This window comes from Staurois parvus, unplaced genomic scaffold, assembly GCF_062004578.1.
Source record: "Staurois parvus isolate SC_StPar_1 unplaced genomic scaffold, SC_StPar_1.0 ptg001363l, whole genome shotgun sequence".
Lineage (NCBI taxonomy): Eukaryota > Metazoa > Chordata > Amphibia > Anura > Ranidae > Staurois > Staurois parvus.
In genome coordinates this window covers 282,726-305,828 of record NW_028319159.1, presented here as the reverse complement: position 1 = coordinate 305,828, position 23,103 = coordinate 282,726, and the positions used below count along the sequence as shown (strand labels likewise).

At 46.5% G+C, this 23,103-nt stretch overlaps 1 protein-coding gene across 1 annotated transcript in view; it reads left to right on the top strand.

The window, feature by feature from the left end:
• LOC149436390 (gonadotropin-releasing hormone II receptor-like) overlaps positions 1–23,103 on the top strand; it is a 97,210-nt gene that overhangs the window by 12,386 nt on the left and 61,721 nt on the right. Inside the window, exon 2 of the mRNA XM_089661666.1 lies at positions 20,486–20,563. The gene's annotated coding sequence lies outside the window, so the exon portion shown is untranslated. The remainder of the gene's footprint in view (positions 1–20,485; positions 20,564–23,103) is intronic.

Below are 23,103 nucleotides of genomic sequence, written 5' to 3'. Positions count from 1 at the left end.
CCTTGTTGTCTTCCATTATTGTCTCTGCCCCCCTTCCTTGCTCTCTTCTATTATTGTCTCTGCCCCCCTTCCTTACTGTCTTCCATTATTGTCTCTGCCCCCCTTTCTTGCTGTCTTCCATTATTTTCTCTGCCCCCCTTCCTTGCTGTCTTCCATTATTGTCTGTGCCCCCTTCCTTGCTGTCTACCATTATTGTCTCTGCCCCCCTTTCTTGCTGTCTTCCATTATTGTCTCTGCCCCCCTTCCTTCCTTACTGTCTTCCATTGTTGTCTCTGCCCCCCTTCCTTGCTGTCTTCCATTATTGTCTCTGCCCCCCTTCCTTGCTGTCTTCCATTATTGTCTCTGCCCCCTTCCTTGCTGTCTTCCATTATTGTCTCTGCCCCCCTTCCTTGCTGTCTTCCATTGTTGTCTCTGCCCCCCTTCCTTGCTGTCTTCCATTATTGTCTCTGCCCCCCTTCCTTGCTGTCTTCCATTATTGTCTCTGCCCCCCTTCCTTGATGTCTTCCATTATTGTCTCTGCCCCCCTTCTTTGCTGTCTTCCATTATTGTCTCTGCCCCCCTTCCTTTTTGTCTTCCATTATTGTCTCGGCCCCCCTTCCTTGTTGTCTTCCATTATTGTCTCTACCCCCCTTCCTTTTTGTCTTCCATTATTGTCTCTGCCCCCCTTCCTTGCAGTCTTCTATTATTGTCTCTGCCCCCTTCATTGCTGTCTTCCATTATTGTCTCTGCCCCCCTTCCTTGCTGTCTTCCATTATTGTCTCTGCCCCCCTTTCTTGCTGTCTTCCATTATTGTCTCTGCCCCCCTTCCTTACTGTCTTCTATTATTGTCTCTGCCCCCCTTCCTTGTTGTCTTCCATTATTGTCTCTACCCCCCTTCCTTTTTGTCTTCCATTATTGTCTCTGCCCCCCTTCCTTGCAGTCTTCTATTATTGTCTCTGCCCCCTTCATTGCTGTCTTCCATTATTGTCTCTGCCCCCCTTCCTTGCTGTCTTCCATTATTGTCTCTGCCCCCCTTTCTTGCTGTCTTCCATTATTGTCTCTGCCCCCCTTCCTTACTGTCTTCTATTATTGTCTCTGCCCCCCTTTCTTGCTGTCTTCCATTATTGTCTCTGCCCCCCTTCCTTGTTGTCTTCCATTATTGTCTCTGCCCCCCTTCCTTGCTGTCTTCTATTATTGTCTCTGCCCCCCTTCCTTACTGTCTTCCATTATTGTCTCTGCCCCCCTTTCTTGCTGTCTTCCATTATTTTCTCTGCCCCCCTTCCTTGCTGTCTTCCATTATTGTCTCTGCCCCCCTTCCTTGCTGTCTTCCATTATTGTCTCTGCCCCCCTTTCTTGCTGTCTTCCATTATTGTCTCTGCCCCCCTTCCTTCCTTACTGTCTTCCATTATTGTCTCTGCCCCCCTTTCTTGCTGTCTTCCATTATTGTCTCTGCCCCCCTTTCTTGCTGTCTTCCATTATTGTCTCTGCCCCCCTTTCTTGTTGTCTTCCATTATTGTCTCTGCCCCCCTTCCTTACTGTCTTCCATTATTGTCTCTGCCCCCCTTTCTTGCTGTCTTCCATTATTGTCTCTGCCTCCCTTCCTTCCTTACTGTCTTCCATTATTGTCTCTGCCCCCCTTTCTTGCTGTCTTCCATTATTGTCTCTGCCCCCCTTCCTTGCTGTCTTCCATTATTGTCTCCGCCCCCCCTTCCTTGCTGTCTTCCATTATTGTCTTGGCCCCCCTTCCTTGCTGTCTTCTATTATTTTCTCTGCCCCCCTTCCTTGCTGTCTTCCATTATTGTCTCTGCCCCCTTCCTTGCTGTCTTCCATTATTGTCTTTGCCCCCCTTCCTTGATGTCTTCCATTATTGTCTCTGCCCCCCTTCCTTGTTGTCTTCCATTATTGTCTCGGCCCCCCTTCCTTGCTTTCTTCCATTATTGTCTCTGCCCCCCTTCCTTGTTGTCTTCCATTATTGTCTCTGCCCCCCTTCCTTGCAGTCTTCTATTATTGTCTCTGCCCCCCTTCATTGCTATCTTCCATTATTGTCTCTGCCCCCCTTCTTTGCTGTCTTCCATTATTGTCTCTGCCCCCCTTTCTTGCTGTCTTCCATTATTGTCTCTGCCCCCCCTTCCTTACTATCTTCTATTATTGTCTCTGCCCCCCCTTTCTTGCTGTCTTCTATTATTGTCTCTGCCCCCCTTCCTTGTTGTCTTCCATTATTGTCTCTGCCCCCCTTCCTTGCTGTCTTCTATTATTGTCTCTGCCCCCCTTCCTTACTGTCTTCCATTATTGTCTCTGCCCCCCTTTCTTGCTGTCTTCCATTATTTTCTCTGCCCCCCTTCCTTGCTGTCTTCCATTATTGTCTGTGCCCCCTTCCTTGCTGTCTACCATTATTGTCTCTGCCCCCCTTTCTTGCTGTCTTCCATTATTGTCTCTGCCCCCCTTCCTTCCTTACTGTCTTCCATTATTGTCTCTGCCCCCCTTTCTTGCTGTCTTCCATTATTGTCTCTGCCCCCCTTTCTTGTTGTCTTCCATTATTGTCTCTGCCCCCCTTCCTTACTGTCTTCCATTATTGTCTCTGCCCCCCTTTCTTGCTGTCTTCCATTATTGTCTCTGCCCCCCTTCCTTGCTGTCTTCCATTATTGTCTCTGCCCCCCTTCCTTACTGTCTTCCATTATTGTCTTGGCCCCCCTTCCTTGCTGTCTTCTATTATTGTCTCTGCCCCCCTTCCTTACTGTCTTCCATTATTGTCTCTGCCCCCCTTTCTTGCTGTCTTCCATTATTTTCTCTGCCCCCCTTCCTTGCTGTCTTCAATTATTGTCTCTTCCCCCTTCCTTGCTGTCTTCCATTATTGTCTCTGCCCCCCTTTCTTGCTGTCTTCCATTATTGTCTCTGCCCCCCTTCCTTCCTTACTGTCTTCCATTATTGTCTCTGCCCCCCTTTCTTGCTGTCTTCCATTATTGTCTCTGCCCCCCTTCCTTGCTGTCTTCCATTATTGTCTCTGCCCCCCTTCCTTACTGTCTTCCATTATTGTCTTGGTCCCCCTTCCTTGCTGTCTTCTATTATTGTCTCTGCCCCCCTTCCTTGCTGTCTTCCATTATTCTCTCTGCCCCCTTCCTTGCTGTCTTCCATTATTGTCTCTGCTTCCCTTCCTTGCTGTCTTCCATTATCATCTCTGCCCCCCTTCCTTGCTGTCTTCCATTATCATCTCTGCCCCCCTTCCTTGCTGTCTTCCATTATTGTCTCTGCCTCCCTTCCTTGCTGTTTTCTATTATTGTCTCTGCCCCCCTTCCTTGCTGTCTTCCATTATTGTCTCTGTCTCCCTTCCTTACTGTCTTCCATTGTTGTCTCTGCCCCCCTTCCTTGCTGTCTTCCATTATTGTCTCTGTCTCCCTTCCTTACTGTCTTCCATTGTTGTCTCTGCCCCCCTTCCTTGCTGTCTTCCATTATTGTCTCTGCCCCCCTTCCTTGCTGTCTTCCATTATTGTCTCTGCCCCCTTCCTTGCTTTCTTCCATTATTGTCTCTGCCCCCCTTCCTTGCTGTCTTCCATTGTTGTCTCTGCCCCCCTTCCTTGCTGTCTTCCATTATTGTCTCTGCCCCCCTTCCTTGCTGTCTTCCATTATTGTCTCTGCCCCCCTTCCTTGATGTCTTCCATTATTGTCTCTGCTCCCCTTCCTTGTTGTCTTCCATTATTGTCTCTGTCTCCCTTCCTTACTGTCTTCCATTGTTGTCTCTGCCCCCCTTCCTTTCTGTCTTCCATTATTGTCTCTGCCCCCCTTCCATGCTGTCTTCCATTAATTTCTCTGCCCCCTTCCTTGCTGTCTTCAATTATTGTCTCTGCCCCCCTTCCATGCTGTCTTCCATTGTTGTCTCTGCCCCCCTTCCTTGCTGTCTTCCATTATTTTCTCTGCCCCCCTTTCTTGCTGTCTTCCATTATTGTCTCTGCCCCCCTTCATTGCTGTCTTCCATTATTGTCTCTGCCCCCCTTCCTTGCTGTCTTCCATTATTGTCTCTGCCCCCCTTCCTTGCTGTCTTCCATTATTGTCTCTGCCCCCCTTCCTTGCTGTCTTCCATTAATTTCTCTGCCCCCTTCCTTGCTGTCTTCAATTATTGTCTCTGCCCCCCTTCCATGCTGTCTTCCATTGTTGTCTCTGCCCCCCTTCCTTGCTGTCTTCCATTATTTTCTCTGCCCCCCTTCCTTGATGTCTTCCATTATTGTCTCTGCCCCCCTTCATTGCTGTCTTCCATTATTGTCTCTGCCCCCCTTCCTTGCTGTCTTCCATTATTGTCTCTGCCCCCCTTCCTTGCTGTCTTCCATTATTGTCTCTGCCCCCCTTTCTTGCTGTCTTCCATTATTGTCTCTGCCCCTCTTCCTTGATGTCTTCCATTATTGTCTCTGCCCCCCTTCCTTGCTGTCTTCCTTTTTTTTCTCTGCCCCCCTATCCACCTCCCAGTACCGCTCCTTTAGGAGAATACAGAGCCAAGTATCACTTTCTGGTGTTAAAGCGGAGTTCAAGGGAGCAACGGTCTTTACTAAACTCGACCTCAGGGCGGCGTACAACCTCGTACGGATCAAGGAGGGGGACGAGTGGAAGACCGCGTTTAACACTAGAACCAGCCACTATGAATCCCTGGTGATGCCATTCGGGTTGTGTAACGCGCCCGCGGTCTTTCAGGAGTTCATCAATGATGTCTTTCGTGACTTGTTGCAGCAGTGCGTGGTGGTTTACTTGGATGACATCCTGATTTACTCTGTCTCCATGGAGTCGCATATCCAGGACGTCAAGCAGGTGCTGCAACGGTTACGTGAGAACAAGCTTTTCTGTAAGCTCAGAAGTGTGAATTCCATCAATCTCAGGTTGCCTTTTTGGGCTACATCATTTCCGCGGTGGGATTTTCCATGGATCCTCAGAAGGTTTCAGCGGTTCTGCAGTGGCCTTGCCCCAAGGGTCTTCGGCCCATTCAGCGCTTTTTGGGTTTCGTCAACTATTATCGAATGTTTATCAGGAACTTCTCCACGCTGGCCAAGCCTCTTTCAGATCTGACCAAGAAGGGCAGTAACCCTCACGAATGGTCACCCGAGGCCATCTTAGCTTTCGAGGCTTTGAAATCCGCCTTCACTTTTGCTCCGATCCTGTCTCATCCGAATCCTGGGCTGCCCCTTGTCCTCGAGGTTGATGCATTTGAGGTGGGAGTAGGCACCCTCCTGTCTCAGCGTCGGTCGCCCGACGGACCCCTACTTCCCTGTGGGTTCTACTCCAGGAAGCTTTCCTCTGCAGAATGCAACTACCAGATTGGAGACAGGGAGTTGTTGGCCATTATTCAGGCTCTCAAGGAATGGAGGCACCTGCTCGAGGGTTTGGCGGTTCCGGTCCTTATTCTCACTGACTACAAGAACTTGACGTATCTCTCGGAGGCTAAGAGATTGACGCCCCGTCAGGCCAGATGGGCCTTGTTCTTGTCGCGTTTTAACTATGTGGTCTCCTATTTGCCTGGCTCCAAGAATGTCAGGGCTGATGCATTGTCACGGCAATACTCTGAGCTGTCCAGGGAGGACTCTGAGCCGACCTTGGTCATACCTCCGGATGAGATCCTGGCTGCCATTCGGACCAGCCTGACTTCTCCCCTTGGGGAACAGATTTTGGCGGCTCAAATTGATGCTCCTCCTGAGAGACCGGAGGGTAGATGTTTCGTACTAGAGGGATTGCGCACCTGCCTGCTGCGCAGCTACCACAAGTCCAAGACTGCCGGTCATCCGGGGAGGAACCAGTTGTCCTGGGTCGTTTCTCGTTTATTCTGGTGGCCATCTCTCCGTTCTGACAGTGCCTCATATGTAGCTGCATGTTGTGTCTGTGCCCAGAACAAATCTCCTCGGCATTTTCCACTTGGTCTTCTGCAACCCATTCCCAATGGGGAGCGTCCCTGGTTGCACCTGGGCATGGACTTTATTGTGGATCTCCCTGCGTCCAGAGGTCATACGGTCATTCTCATGGTCATTGATCGTTTTTCCAAGATGTGCCATTGTGTTCCGCTCAAGAAGTTGACGACTGCGCAGGAACTGGCCACGGTTTTTGCCAGGGAGATCTTTCGCTTGCATGGGTTGCCTAAGGTGATTGTCTTGGACCGTGGGAATCAGTTTGTGTCCAGGTTCTGGTGCGCGTTCTGCTCCCAGTTGGGTATCAAGCTCTCCTTCTCTTCAGCCTACCACTTGCAGTCCAATGGGGCTGCGGAGTGTTCCAACCAGGCCCTGGAACAATTCCTTCGCTGCTATATCTCAGACCATCAGGACAATTGGGTCGATCTCCTGCCATGGGCGGAGTTTGCCAGGAACTCGGCTGTCAACTCCTCTTCCGGGATGTCTCCCTTTATGGCCAACTATGGGATCCAACCTGCGGTATTGCCTGAATTGTTCTCGCCACAGGACATATCAGCTGTGGATAACCATCTTGCTGCCCTGCGTTCCTCGTGGGGGCAGATCCAGAGGTCCTTGAAGGACTCAGCACAGCGCCAGAAGCTCCAGGCTGATCGTAGACGGTTGCCCGCTCCTTCATACCAGGTCGGAGATCGGGTGTGGTTATCTACTCGTAACCTCAATCTTCAGGTGCCCACACCAAAACTTGCTCCCCCTTTTGTTGGTCCTTTCCGCATCCTTGCTCTTCCTCCTGGGATGTGTTTCTCCAATGTCTTTCACGTATCCCTGTTGAAACCTCTGGTTTGCAATCACTTTACTTCCTCTCGGCCTCGTCCTATCTGGGTTGACGGTCATGAGGAATATGAGGTGAGCCACATACTGGACTCTCGGTTGGTCCGCGGTCGGGTGCAGTTCCTGGTCCATTGGCATGGTTATGGTCCCGAAGAGCGTTCCTGGGTTCATGCTCCTGCCCTCCTCTGCGCTTTTCATGGCTGCTTTCCTCAGAAGCCTTATGTTGAGCCGCAGAGGGGGAAGGGTCCTTGAGGAGGAGGTACTGTCAAGGTCCTATCTTTCCTCAGAGCTTGCTGCTCCATGTGCTGGCATCCATCTTAGGTTTCTGCAAAGCAAGGTGGGAGCCTTTATGCTTTCAGGCCTCTGCCGCTCCTCCTCCAGGAGGGTGTGGCTGATCACATTTAAGCCTGCTGTCTGCAGCTGCTCTTTGCATTCGTGTCCTGTATGTTTCATTGCCGCAAGCTCTTGTTCAGCTCTCGTTGCTCTACTGGAAACCGACCCGGCTTTGACAAGACATTTCTCTGCCTTATCCCATTACCTGACCTCCCATTGCTGAACCCGGCCCGTGACCTGAGTATTCTTGCCTACCGTCTTGTACTGTCTGTTCCGCTGTTATCGACCCGGCCTGTCCGACCACACTATACGTCTTCCCATCTGGCTCCCACTAGCTATACGTCATTGGTTACCGCAACTGGGGTTACTTGGGGGTCTCAGGCTGCGTCAAGTCCATCCCCACCATCAGGGGCCCTGGTGAAAGGCAGCCTGGGGCTTAGACCCCGCGCCCTGAGGGACTCCGGTCTGTGGGTGGTGGCTGTCGTCAGTCGGTGCGTGACCTTACCATAAGGCCTGCCTGTCCATTCCCCCGCTCCGGCCCTGACAGGCAGACTGACAACTTCTGGGGCCCCCGGGCAATAGGGGATCATGGGGCCCCTGTGTCCTCACCTACATTCAAACCACACCCAAAAAAATCTATGAAAGATACCATATCATGGGGCCCCCTACTGACCCCGGGCCCTCGGGCAGTGCCCGAGTACCTGAATGGTCAGTCCACCCCTGTTGAAGTTAAACTAAATAGGAGTCAGCGCTGTGAGTTCCGCAGACTCCTCTGCAAGGGAATGGATGCTTAGGATTTAATGAGCGACCAGCATTCAGGGTCCCATTGACAATTCACAGCTGGAGAATATTTTGCAAAGTGTAACTGATAATGACAAGAGCAGCTGGTACAAGGAGACTAAAAGTGTTGTTCCTGCTGAGACCCCTGGGAAAACAATTTAGAGGAGATGTGAACCGATTCATGGCTGCACATTGTCTGTTCTCTGATCTTTATGTGGATTACAGAGGAAGAAAAATAATCTATAGGAAAAAAATACTAGTACAAATGAAGGATCGAGGAACAGATCAAGTCACAGTAATAGATTATGATTGGCACTCACTGGACATCAAACCTTTGGTATGGTAGATGGTAGTCACCAGTGCAGGTAGCCATTGTCGGTCCAGTTGTCTTGGTCCTGTGCGGTGAAGAATTACCCATAATTAGGCTTTTAAATTAGGTAACAATTATACAGGTGAAACTCAAAAAATTAGAATATCGTGCAAAAGTTCATTTATTTCAGTAATGCAACTTAAAAGGTGAAACTAATATAAGGAGATAGACTCATTACATGCAAAGCAAGATAGTTCAAGCCGTGATTTGTCATCATTGTGATGATTATGGCTTACAGCTCATGAAAACCCCAAATCCACAATCTCAGAAAATTTGAATATTCCATGCAATCAATAAAACAAGGATTTGTTGAACAATATCGGACCTCTGAAAAGTATAAGCATGCATATGTACTCAGTACTTGGTTTGGGCCCCTTTTGCAGCAATTACTGCCTCAATGCAGCGTGGCATGGAAGCTATCGGCCTGTGGCACTGCTGAGGTATTATGGAAGACCAGGATGCTTCAATAGCGGCCTTCAGCTCTTCTGCATTGTTCGGTCTCATGTCTCTCATCTTTCTCTTGGCAATGCCCCATAGATTCTCTATGGGGTTCAGGTCAGGCGAGTTTGCTGGCCAATCAAGCACAGTAATCCCACGGTCATTGAACCAGGTTTTGGTGCTTTTGGCAGTGTGGGCAGGTGCCAAGTCCTGCTGGAAAATGAAGTCAGCATCCCCATAAAGCTCGTCTGTGGAAGGAAGCATGAAGTGCTCCAAAATCTCCTGGTAGACGGCTGCGTTGACCCTGGACTTAATGAAGCACAGTGGACCAACACCAGCAGATGACATGGCTCCACAAATCAACACAGACTGTGGAAACTTCACACTGGACTTCAAGCATCTTGCAGTGTGTGCCTCTCCATTCTTCCTCCATACTTGGGGTCCTTGGGCCTCTCCATTCTTCCTCCATACTCGGGGTCCTTGGGCCTCTCCATTCTTCCTCCATACTCTGGGTCCTTGGTTTCCAAAAGTTGCTCTCATCAGAAAAGAGGACTTTGGACCACTGAGCAACAGACCAGGTCTATTTTTCTTTAGCCCAGGTAAGACGCTTCTGACATTGTTTGTTGTTCAGGAGCGGCTTGACAAGAGGAATACGACATTTGAAGCCCATGTCCAGGATCCGTCTGTGTGTGGTGACTCTTGATGCACTGACTCCAGCCTCAGTCCACTCCTTGTGAAAGTCCCCAACACTTTTGAATGGCCTTTTCCTGACAATCCTCTCCAGGCTAAGGTCATCCCTGCTGCTTGTGCACCTTTTTCTTCCACACTTTTCCCTTCCACATAACTTTCTATTAATGTGCTTTGATACAGCACTTTGGGAACATCCAACTTCTTTTGCAATTACCTTTTGAGGCTTCCCCTCCTTATGGAGGGTGTCAATGATGGTTTTCTACACAACTGTCAGGTCAGCAGTCTTTCCCATGATTGTGATTCCTACTGAACCAGACTGAGAGACCATTTAAAGGCTCAGGAACCCTTTGCAGGTGTTATGGCTTAATTAGCTGATTAGAGTGGGACACTTTGAGCTGAGAATATTGCACCTTTTCACAATATTCTCATTTTCTGAGATTGTGGATTTGGGGTTTTCATGAGCTGTAAGCCATAATCATCACAGTTATGACAAATCACGGCTTGAACTATCTTGCTTTGCATGTAATGAGTCTATCTCATATATTAGTTTCACCTTTTAAGTTGCATTACTGAAATAAATGAACTTTTGCACGATATTCAAATTTTTTGAGTTTCACCTGTATATGGCCAACTTTCCTATAGGAAATAGTAGACCCCGGAAGTTCTTGTCAGGTATATTTTTGTGGGTGGTGAACCCCATATGTTGTGAGCGCTTCTATTTCGAGTTGATGGATTTTGGTGTCTGTTGGCACCTATATTTACAGACTAAAGATGGCCATAGATGGATCCAGCCTCCGTGTGCTCCCTGTGCTCCCCAGCTGCATCCAGCCTTCAAAAACCAGCATGTTCCCTGTGTACTCCAGACCCATCCAGTCTTCCAGCTCCAGCGTATTCCTGTACACCCCAGCCACATCAAGTTTTCCAGCTCCAGTGTGTTCCTGTGCACTCCAGCTGCATCCACTCTTCCAGCTCCAGTGTGTTCCTGTGCACCCCAGACACATCCAGCCTTTCAGCTCCAGTGTGTTCCCTGTGCAGCCCAGATACATCCAGGCTTTCAGCTCCAGTGTGTTCCCTGTGTACCCCAGACACATCCAGTCTTCCATCTCCAGTGTGTTCCCTGTGCACCCCAGACACATCCAATCTTCCATCTCCAGTGTGTTCCCTGTGCACCAGATACATCTAGTCTTCCAGCTCCCACGTGTTCCCTGTGCACCGCAGGCACATCCAATCTTCCAGCTTCAGTGTGTTCCCTGTGCACTCCAGACACATCCAGTCTTCCAGCTCCAGTGTGTTCCCTGTGCAACAGACACATCCAGTCTTCCAGCTCCAGTGGCTTCCCTGCACACCCTAGATTCATCCAGTTGTCCAGCTCCAGTGTGCTCTCTGTTCACCACAGACCCATCCAGTTGTCCAGTGCACTCCAGCAGCATCCAATCTTTGAGCTCCAGTGTGATCCTGTGCACCCCAGCTGCTTCCAGTTTTCTAGCTTCAGTGTGTTCCTGTGAACTCCATCTATATTCAGTCTTCCAGTTTCAGTGTATTCCTGTGTACCAAAAACTCATCCAGTCTTCCAGCTCTAGTATGTTCCTGTCCACCATGGATGACATCCATTATTTAAGCTTCAGTTATTCCCTGGAACCCCAGACACATCCAGTCTTCCAGCACTTGTGTGTTCCCTGTGCATTCCAGCCACATCCAGTCTACCAGCTCCATTGTATTCCTGTGCAACCCAGCCACATCCAGTCTTCCAGCTCCATTGTGTTCCCCATACACCCCAACCACATCAAGGATTCCTTCTCCAGTGTGTCACTGGTACACTCCAACCAGTATCCTGTCTCCCAGCTACAATGTGCCTCTGTGAACACCTGCCTTCTTGTGAGTCCAGCATTCTTGTGCTCTCTTCAGTCTTGACTCCAGTGGCTCTTTGAATCAGGTCAATTGTAGCCTGCATGGGTGTGCTTGGGGACCGCAACCTGGGAGCTGCCCCCCAGTGAAATCCATCTTCACCATCAGGAGCTCTGGCGAAGACCAGGTGCTCCTTCAGTTGGCCACAGATGATTAGCCTCCTCTATCCACACAAATGACATGCATTCTGACAATGGGACTCTTTCCAATTGGCTCCAGACGCTGATCAACCAAAGTTTTCCAACATTCATGCTCAGCAGAAGTTGAGCTTTGTTTCTCCCTCACTGAAGAATGCCTGGTGGATATCGGAAGTAGGCTACCGATGATCATTGTGAGTACTAGGCTAAATTCTTAGCCATAGTAACTGGTTATCTTCTCTTCAGAGGGCTCCAGTAACTGTTCAGCCTGCGGTGGCCCTTATGAGAACCTAATTCCATCTATCTCTTTTGCCTGATGCACAGAGACTGTTAAGAAAAAGGGAGACATGTCCTCTGGTTATTCAGTGTCCTTGGGGTATCCCATGCTCCTCCCTTCCACTTACTCAACTTTCTACAAGCAAAAAACTGCAAAAAACAAAAAAGACATTCCCTAGACCATTTGAGCCAGAGAGACAATATGCTGTGTACCTGGCTGCCTCTGCACTACAATTGGGGAAGGAAGCAGTCTACAGCGGCTCCTTTGGGGGGTGCGCTACACAACATATCCCTATCAGATACACCTGTTAGATCTATGCATATGCAGGGCAGGGGCATGCAGCAGCATTTTTCAGGGGGGCAGCACCACCCCCTGGAAGAAGGGATTGAAGAAGGGACACATGTGGGACCAGGTGAGATCCGAGAGAGGCTGCGGACTGCTTGATGGTGTATGGAATGGAGAGCCCAACTCTGGTTCCCGGGGATGTCCGGAGCTGTGAAGGTGAGCTTGGGGGAGGGGGAGGAATGTTAGTGGAAGGCTCTGTCAGGTGGGAGGTGGGCAGGGGCGTTGTTGGTCAATGTCAGGCTCTCTTTGTGGGAGCGCATGTTGCCTAGGGCAGCACAGAACGGAAATACACCACTGATGCAGGGGTTGGATTAAATTATGAAAACACCAAGTAAAAGAATGAAATTGTTACCTAATATGGTGTTGGACCTCCTTTGACATCCAAGACGGCCTGAATTCTCCTGAGAATTGATAAATATAAGTCATGGATGGTGGATAAAGGAATCTGATACCACTTTTCATGCAAAAATCGTTTTACTGCTCGCAGAGATGCCAGAAGCGGAAAACGAGCCGGAACCTTGTCCTCCAAAATTGACCATATTTGCTCAATAATATTGAGGTCTGGAGACTGCGGAGCCCCGGGAAGGTGTGAGACTTGGTCTGCATACTCATCAAACCACGATTTGACAACACCAGCTATGTAAATCAGGGCTTTATTGTCTTGGTAAATGGTGTTGTCTTTGGGAAACAATTTCTGCACCATGGGGTGCACATGGTCAACCAAAATTTGCATGTAGTCCCTAGTAGCAACTCTACCTTTCAAGGTGATAATGGGGCCTCCAGAATTCCAAGATATGGCTTCCCAAACTATGAATGCACCACCAACATACTTTTGCTGTTGGCAGAAGACCTGGGGATATGATCACCTCCGCAACATCTCCAAGATACGGCCGTTCTTAACCTCGGAAACCACTAAGCAACTTATTCACTCCCTTGTTATATCTCGCCTCGACTATTGTAACTCCCTCCTCATTGACCTACCTAATCGCAGGCTATTATGAATGCTGCTGCCAGGCTCATCCACCTTATTAACCGTTCTGTATCAGCCACCCCTCTCTGCCAGTCCCTCCACTGGCCTCTACTCAGTGTCCTCCATCCCTCTCTGCCAATCCCTCCACTGGCCTCCACTCAGTGTCCTCCATCCCTCTCTGCCAATCCCTCCACTGGCCTCTACTCAGTGTCCTCCATCCCTCTCTGCCAATCCCTCCACTGGCCTCCACTCAGTGTCCTCCACCCCTCTCTGCCAATCCCTCCACTGGCCTCCACTCAGTGTCCTCCATCCCTCTCTGCCAATCCCTCCACTGGCCTCCACTCAGTGTCCTCCATCCCTCTCTGCCAATCCCTCCACTGGCCTCCACTCAGTGTCCTCCACCCCTCTCTGCCAATCCCTCCACTGGCTTCCCATTGCCCAACGGATAAAATTCAAAACATTAGCACTAACATATAAAGCCATTTATAACTCCGCCCCAAATTACATCACCGATCTTGTCTCCAAATACCACCCAAACCGTACTCTCCGCTCAACGCACGACCTCCTGCTCTCTAGCTCCCTTGTCTCCTCCTCCCATGTTCGTCTCCAGGACTTCTCTGGAGCTTCCCCATCCTCTGGATCTCTCTACCCCAATTTATCAGACTATCGCCTACTCTGCTCACTATTAGGCGATCTCTGAAAACCTATCTCTTTAGGGAAACCTATCCTGCCCTCAGCTAATAATGGAATCTTCTATTCTTCCAACCAGTCCATCCCCCACAGTTACTACCTTTTGTACCACTAGCCCATCCCTCCTAGATTGTAAGCTCCAAGGATCAGGGCCCTCCTATCCCTCTTGTATTGAACTGTATTGTCTCCTGTTATATTGTAAAGTGCTGAGCAAACTGTTGGCGCTATATAAATCCTGTATAATAATAATAATAAGCTTGGGATGCTGTTGGTCACACGTAAACCTGTCTGGTGGTTGGGAACAATATGAAGCTCAATTCATCGGACCAAATTACTGTCTTCCATTGATCGATAGTCCACGATTTCTGTGTGTTGCACCACTCTCTCCTCTTCTGAGCATTAATATTGGTCTCTAGAAATTTGGCGATTATAATTCACCCGTGAATGTTTTGCTTATGGAGTTCCCTCTGCAGTGTTTGTGGACACGGCCTTTGGAAGACTGAGATTGAGCTCTGCAGTCACTTTTTCAGCAGTTATTTTCTTATTCCGGGTCACAATCCTACACAATGTCCTTTTGTCTCTTTCAATCAGTGGACCATGTTGACCGCGCTTATGCTTATCAGACAACATTTTCCTGGAAGCTGTATATGTCGCCATAACCTTTGATACTGGACCTCGCCACCAAAAAAAATTGGCGACTTCAGTCACAGAGGCACCAGCTGAGCGGCACCAACAATTTGCCCTTTTTGAAGCTCCGTAAGCTCTGACATGACTCCGTATTACTAGCAGCGCACGCAGCGAATGAGGAAAGTGAGGCTTCCCACCTGTTAGCTAGGTGTCTCATCACACAGCAGAAGCAAAAGAGTGTTACATCACTTCCGCTTCCAACGCAAAACATGTTGTCACTTTCACACCTGCGAAACATGTCGTGTTTCCATGTTTTTGTTCAACCCCTGTACATGTACAGAGAAATATTACAGATCCAGTTGTTCAGCAACTAAATCAAGTAGGTATAGTGCATCTATGAATTTAATCCAAACAGACATTACATTAGAGGCAAGCGTACATTATTATTATACAGTATTTATAAAGCGCCAATAGTTCGCTCAGCGCTTTACATTACAAAGGGGGACAGAACATGTGACAGAACAATAACAATACAATGCAAAACATGAGGGGATCGAGGGCCCTGCTCTTTGGAGCTTACAATCTAGGAGGGAGGGGATGGTGGCACAGGAGGAGATAGCTGTGGGGGATGGGGTGGTAGGAAGAGTGGAGGAGGCCGGCAAGTTAGCAGGGGGTGGGGTAGGCTTCCCTGAAGAGATGGGTTTTCAGGGTGCGCCTAAAGGAGAGGAGAGTAGGTGATAATCTGATAGGTTGGGGCAGGGAGTTCCAGAGGATGGGTGACACCCTGGAGAAGTCCTGGAGGCGGGCATGGGAGGAGGAGACCAGGGAACTAGAGAGAAGGAGGTCTTGTGAGGAACGGAGTGTGCGTGTTGGGTGGTACTTGGATATTAGGTCGGTGATGTAGTTCGGGGCAGTATGGTGGACAGCTTTGTATGTCAGTGTTAGGATTTTGAATTTGATCCGTTGTGCAATCGGAAGCCAGTGGAGGGATTGGCAGAGGGGGGTGCATGCATACATTGTGTGGGAGAAAATTATTGGATTGGGCAACTGTCATCTCTCATCTATGGATACCCGTAAATGTTTGATGACCATGTGTGTGTGCTTGGATTTGCTGTACATTTATTTAACCAAGCTAGTTGTCAGATGTCCAGTCAATCTGGGTATAGCTAAAAAAATATAAAAGTTAAAGTGATACTAAACACACACCATTTAATTTATATTCTCCCTTCTCTTTCTGTGTATGGATGATGGCACTGTGATTATTTTAATTAAAAAAAAAAAGAAAATCAAGTACCGTTTTTCCTAATCAATATACAGCTATCACATGAACCAGCTCTTTCCCACACTGTCTGCAGGGAAACAGTGGCAGTAGGAGCTTCTAGTCCTCTGCTGCTGGTCACTTGTTTAAAAAAAAAACACAGCCTTTGGGATACATAGTTAGTCTGGCTGAAAAAAGACAAAAGTCCATCTTTTTTATGGTCCAGTTCGACCATAAAAAAATGTATAATCCTACACCCACAGTTGATCCAGAGGAAGGCAAAAAAAACCCCAGCAAAGCACGATCCAATTTGCTCCTGCTGGGAAAAAAAATTCCTTCCTGATCCCCCGAGAGGCAATCGGATATTCCCTGGATCAACTTTACCTATAAATGTTATATCCAGTTATATTCTGTGTATCCAAGAAAGAATCCAGGACTTTCCTACAGAAATCCACTGAGCTGGCCACAACCAACTCTTGAGGGAGTCTATTCCACATTTTCACAGCTCTTACTGTGAAGAAACCTTTTCGTGTTTGGAGATTAAATTTCTTTTCCTCCAGACGTAAAGAGCGCCCCCTTAGCCTCTGTGATGACCTCAGGGTGAATAACTCTACACCGAGTTCACTATATGAACCACTGATGTAATATACATGGAGATCATATCCCCGTTATGTATTATACATGGAGATCATATCCCCCCTTATGTATTATACATGGAGATCATATCCCCCCTTATGTATTATACATGGAGATCATATCCCCCCTTATGTATTATACATGGAGATCATATCCCCCCTTATGTATTATACATGGTGATCATATCCCCCCTTATGTATTATACATGGAGATCATATCCCCCCTTATGTATTATACATGGAGATCATATCCCCCCTTATGTATTATACATGGTGATCATATCCCCCCTTATGTATTATACATGGAGATCATATCCCCCCTTATGTATTATACATGGAGATCATATCCCCCCTTATGTATTACTTATGGAGATCATATCCCCCCTTATGTATTACACATGGAGATCATATCCCCCCTTATGTATTATACATGGAGATCATATCCCCCTTATGTATTATACATGGAGATCATATCCCCCCTTATGTATTATACATGGAGATCATATCCCCCCTTATGTATTATACATGGAGATCATATCCCCCCTTATGTATTATACATGGAGATCATATCCCCCCTTATGTATTATACATGGAGATCATATCCCCCCTTATATATTTATACATGGAGCTCATATCCCCCCTTATGTATTATACATGGAGATCATATCCCCCCTTATGTATTATTCATGCAGCTCATATCCCCCCTTATGTATTATACATAGAGATCATATCCCCCCTTATGTATTATACATGGAGATCATATCCCCCCTTATGTATTATACATGGAGATCATATCCCCCCCTTATGTATTATACATGGAGCTCATATCCCCCCTTATGTATTATACATGGAGATCATATCCCCCCTTATGTAATATACATGGAGAACATATCCCCCCTTATGTATTATACATGGATATCATATCCCCCCTTATGTATTATACATGGAGATCATATCCCCCCTTATGTATTATACATGGAGATCATATCCCCCTTATGTATTACACATGGAGATCATATCCCCCCTTATGTATTATACATGGAGATCATATCCCCCCTTATGTATTATACATGGAGATCATATCCCCCTTATGTATTATACATGGTGATCATATCCCCCCTTATGTATTACTTATGGAGATCATATTCCCCCCCTTATGTATTATACATAGAGATCATATCCCCCTTATGTATTACTTATGAAGATCATATCCCCCTCATGTATTACACATGGAGATCATATCCCCCCTTATGTATTATACATGGAGATCATATGCCCCCCTTATGTATTACTTATGGAGATCATATTCCCCCCCTTATGTATTATACATAGAGATCATATCCCCCTTATGTATTACTTATGAAGATCATATCCCCCCTTATGTATTATACATGGAGATCATATCCCCCCTTATGTATTATACATGGAGATCATATCCCACTTATGTATTATACATGGAGATCATATCCCCCTTATGTATTATACATGGAGATCATATCCCCCTTATGTATTATACATGGAGATCATATCCCCCCTTATGTATTATACATGGTGATCATATCCCCCCTTATGTATTATACATGGAGATCATATCCCCCCTTATGTATTATACATGGAGATCATATCCCCCTTATGTATTATACATGGAGATCATATCCCCCCCTTATGTATTATACATGGAGATCATATCCCCCCTTATGTATTATACATGGAGCTCATATCCCCCCTTATGTATTATACATGGAGATCATATCCCCCCTTATGTATTATACATGGAGATCATATCCCCCCTTATGTATTATACATGGAGTTTATACCCCCCTTATGTATTATACATGGTGATCATATCCCCCCTTATGTATTATACATGGAGATCATATCCCCCCCTTATGTATTATACATGGAGATCATATCCCCCCTTATGTATTATACATGGAGATCATATCCCCCCTTATGTATTATACATAATGACCACAAAGTGTCATTTAGTATCAGATTGCCCGCCACACTATCACAGTCCCTTTATAATTCACTGATCACTGCCGTTAGTAGTGTATATTTTTTAAAATTCCAGTATACAGTATATCCCAAACCAATTTATATACGCTTATTGGGATTTTGTTTTGTTTTTTTACCAAAGACATATAGCAGAATACATTTGGCCTAAGTTTATGAAGAAATTGATTTTCATTTTATATTGAATATATTTTATAGCACAAAGTAAAAAAATATTGTTTTTTTCCCCAACTTTTCAGTCTTTTTTCATTTACAAAATAAAAAATAAAACACCCACTATTAGTCGCTGATCACTGCCATTACTATTTTGTTTTGTTTTTCACCAAAGACATGCAGCAGAATACATTTTACCCTAAACTTATGCAGAACTTTTTTTTTTTTTTATTGAATATCTTATAGCAGAAAGTTAAAAAGTATTGTTTTTTTCCCCAACTTTTCATTTTTTTTCATTTATCAAATAAAAAATAAAACACAAAGTGGTGATCAATTACAACCAAAAGAAAGCTGTGTGAAAAATATAATATAAATTGAATTTGTGTAGACAATTGTCAGTTAAAGTAGCGCAGTGCTGAATAGCAAAAAAAAAAAAATGGACTGGTCATGAAGAGGGTAAAAGCTTCAAGTGGTTATACAGCAGTAAATGTGACTTTCACCGAACATTCGTTGGTAGTGAATCAATCGATCATTTATGACACATGCCTCAGACAGGTTCACTGCAGTGAATGTTTGGTGAATGCCAGACTCACGGCTTTATTAAACCTGCCACTCGGTGTCGCTATTAATATGTGCTTGCCTCTTTTTTTTTTTTCTTTGCAGAACGCACGTGAGCGACCAGGGGCGGACTGAGAACTCATGGGGCCCCCGGGCAATAGGGAATCATGGGGCCCCTGTGTTCTCGCCCACACCCAAAAAGCCTATGAAAAAGCCAATAAAAAGGTACCAGGGGCATCTCATGGGGCCCCCTACTGACCCCAGGCCCTCGGGCTATGCCCGAGTGCTCGAACGGTCAGTCCGCCCCTGTGAGCAACCATGTTGATGACAAGTGAGTGGGCACGGATTAACCACTTGCCTACCGGGCACTTCTCCCCCACCCCCTTCCTGCCCAGGCCAATTTTCAGCTTTAAGCGCTGTTGCACTTTGAATGACAATTGCGCGGTCATGTGACACTGTACCCATATGAAATGTTTTACATTTTTTTTCACACAAATAGAGCTTTCTTTTGGTGGTATTTAATACCCACTGGGGGTTTTATTTTTTGCAGTATAAACTAAAAAAAGAGCAAAAAATTAAAAAAAAAATAACTTTTTCTTTGTTTCTATTATAAAATTTTGCAAACAGGTAATTTTTCTCCTTTACTGATGTGCGGTCATGAGGCAGCACTGATGGGCACTGATAGGCAGCACTGATGGGCACTGGTGAGGTGGAACGAATAGGCAGCACTGATGGGCACTGTTAGGCAGCACTAATGGGAACTGATAGGCAGCACTAGCACTAATGGGAACTGGTGAGGTGGCACGGATAGGCAGCACTGATGGGCACTGATAGGCAGCACTAGCACTATTGGGAACTGGTGAGGTGGCACGGATAGGCAGCACTGATAGGCAGCACTGATGGGCACTGGTGAGGTGGCATGGATAGGCAGCACTGATGGGCACTGGTGAGGTGGCATGGATAGGCAGCACTGATGGGCACTGATAGGCAGCACTGATGGGCACTGGTGAGGTGGCATGGATAGGCAGCACTGATGGGCACTGGTGAGGTGGCATGGATAGGCAGCACTGATGGGCACTGATAGGCTGCACTGATGAGGTGGCACTGATATGCAGCAATGATGGTCACTGATAGGTAGCAGAATACATTTTGGCCTAAACTTATGCAGAAATTGTATTTTTTTAATTGAATATCTTATAGCAGAAAGTAAAAAATATAGTTTTTTTCCCCAACTTTTCAGTTTTCTTCATTTATCAAATAAAAAATAAAACACCCAGTGGTGATCAATTACCACCAAAAGAAAGCTCTATTTGTGTGAAAAATATAATATAAATTGAATTTGTGTAGACAATTGTCCGTTAAAGTAGCGCAGTGCTGAATAGCAAAAAAAAAATGGACTGATCATGAAGAGGGTAAAAGCTTCAAGTGGTTATAAAGCAGTAAATGTGACTTTCACTGAACATTCGTTGGTAGTGAATCAATCGATCATTAAAGACACATGCTCCGGACAGGTTCACCTGCAGTGAATGTTTGGTGAATGCCAGACTCACGGCTTTATTAAACCTGCCACTCGGGGTCGCTATTAACGTCTGCTTGCCTTTTCTTTCTTTTTTTTTGCAGAACGCACGTGAGCGACCATGCTGATGACAAGTGAGCGGGCACGGATTACACGCCTGGAGAAGCCAGATCTGTGATTTGGTGAGACAACCTACAATGTGCTAGAAAACAGATGGCTCTCCCGACTGCTTTTCATTATCTCAGCATCACTTTAGGAAAAAAAAAAGAACAGTTCTGCTTAGCGTTCTATTCTGCAACAATGTCATAAATATTAAGGATGATATTGTGACAGGTCGGTCCCCCGAGAGGACCAAGTCATTACGTTCTGCTGGTGTTAAATGCCGCAGACCAGGCAAGACGCAGGAGAAGGGATTCTGCACTGGAAACAACTACGGGGGTCATATATTAACCCAGGGGCGGACTGACCATTTGGAAACTCGGGCACTGCCCGAGGGCCAGGGGTCAGTAGGGGGCCCCATGAGATGCCCCTGGTACCTTTTTCCTAGGCTTTTTTGAGTTTGGGCAAGGACACAGGGGCCCCATGATCCCCTATTGCCCGGAGGCCCCATGAGTTGTCAGTCCGCCCCCTTACTAACCCCTTCATATCAAAGGTCAAAGCAAACCTTAACCCCTCGCCTGCCGGGCACTTTCACCCTCTTTCTGCCCAGGCCAATTTTCAGCCTCCAGCGCTGTTGCACTTTGAATGACAATTGAGCGGTCATGCAACACTGTACCCATATGACATTTTTGTCATTTTTTCACACAAATAGAGCTTTCTTTTGGTGATATTTAATCGCCGCTGGGGGAATTTATTTTTTACATATAAACTAAAAAAAAGCAAAAAATTTGAAAAAAAAAGTTTTTCTTTGTTTCTATTATAAAATTTAGCAAAAAGGTAATTTTTCTCCTTTACTGATGTGCGGTCACGAGGCAGCACTGATGGGCACGGATAGGCAGCACTGATGGGCACGGATAGGCAGCACTGATGGGCACTGATAGGCAGCACTGATGAGCACTGATAGGCTGCACTGATGAGGCGGCACTGACGAGGTGGCACTGATATGCAGCAATGATGGTCACTGATAGGTGACACTGATGGGCACTGATAGGCGGTACTGATGGGCACTGATAGGCGCACTGATGAGGTGGCACTGACAAGGTGGCACTGATATGCAGCAATGATGGTCACTGATTGGCGACACTAATGGCCAATCATAGGCGGTACTGATGGGCACTGATAGGCTGCACTGATGAGGTGGCATTGATATGCAGCAGTGGCGTCCCTAGGCAGGTGCGGGAGGTGCTCGCCGCATCTGGTAACACCTACCGCACGGGGTGACACCGGACTCACTCCACGAAAAGGTAAGTTGTAAAGCAAGCCGACGATCCCCGCAGGATGGATCGGATCTGCGGATTGAGCATAATGGATCCATTATGCTCCCCAATCCGCAGATCCGATCCATCCTGCGGGGATCGTCGGCTTGCTTTACAACTTACCTTTTCGTGGATTGGGTCCGGTGTCACCCCGTATAGGTTGCATGCTGACGATCCCCGCAGGATGGATCGGATCTGCGGATTAGGGAGCATAATGGATCGGACTTTCTGGGAGGACATCATATGACGCCCTCCCAGGACTGGATAACCGCGCTGTAGCCGTCATTCAGCTATAGCACAGTTAGCAAGAGGTTAAATAGAAAAAAAAATAGAAAATAAAAAAATATATATATTATAGCGTATACAATGGCTACACAAGTCATATTGTAATTAAATGTTAATAAAAATGACCTTTCCTTTTCAGTCACCAGCGCTGTAAATTATTGTCAAATGCAAAATGGCTACCTGGATATGTTCTGTACAAAGATGGTGAATGTCCCCCCCCGAAATGTCATTTCCTTCTTGTGTGATTGGCGTATTGATTTTCCCAGAAATCTACACTAAGATACAAGTCAGATTTTGGGCATCCCCTGCAACAAAAATTTCATTTTTTTGGTGGGGTACTTCTAAAGGAAAATCACATCACAGGGATGCAGATCCTGCCACTTTCCTCATTAGAAGCCTGCAACTGCAGCAGCTGATTGACAGCTATAAAAAACACTCCCATTAGGTTCACTTTCCACATGGAGAGTGCAGGAAGTTATGATCTCACAACATTTCTGGTTGGGTAAACAGCTACCTTTATTTTTTTGGACTTGTTGAACAGATGTAATAAAACACCTTCAATGGTGTATTTAAAGGGTAACTCCAGTTTCGTGGGGAAAACAAAAAGCAAAAAATAACATAGCATATGCAATTGCAACAAAAGTCATAGTGTAACTGAATGTTAATCGTATTTAACCTCTCTTTTTCAAGGGAAATTACGTCTAAAAGGGATGCAGACCCTGCCATTTGCCACATTAGAACCCTGCAAGTGCAGCAGCTGAATGATAATTAAATAATCGCTCCCATTAGATTCAAACCCATTAGATTTACACCCATTAGATTCACTCCCATTAGATTCACACCCATTAGATTCACTCCCATTAGATTCACACCCATTAGATTCACTCCCATTACATTCACTCCCATTAGATTCACACCCATTAGATTCACACCCATTAGATTTACACCCATTAGATTCACACCCATTAGATTCACACCCATTAGATTCACACCCATTAGATTTACACCCATTAGATTCACTC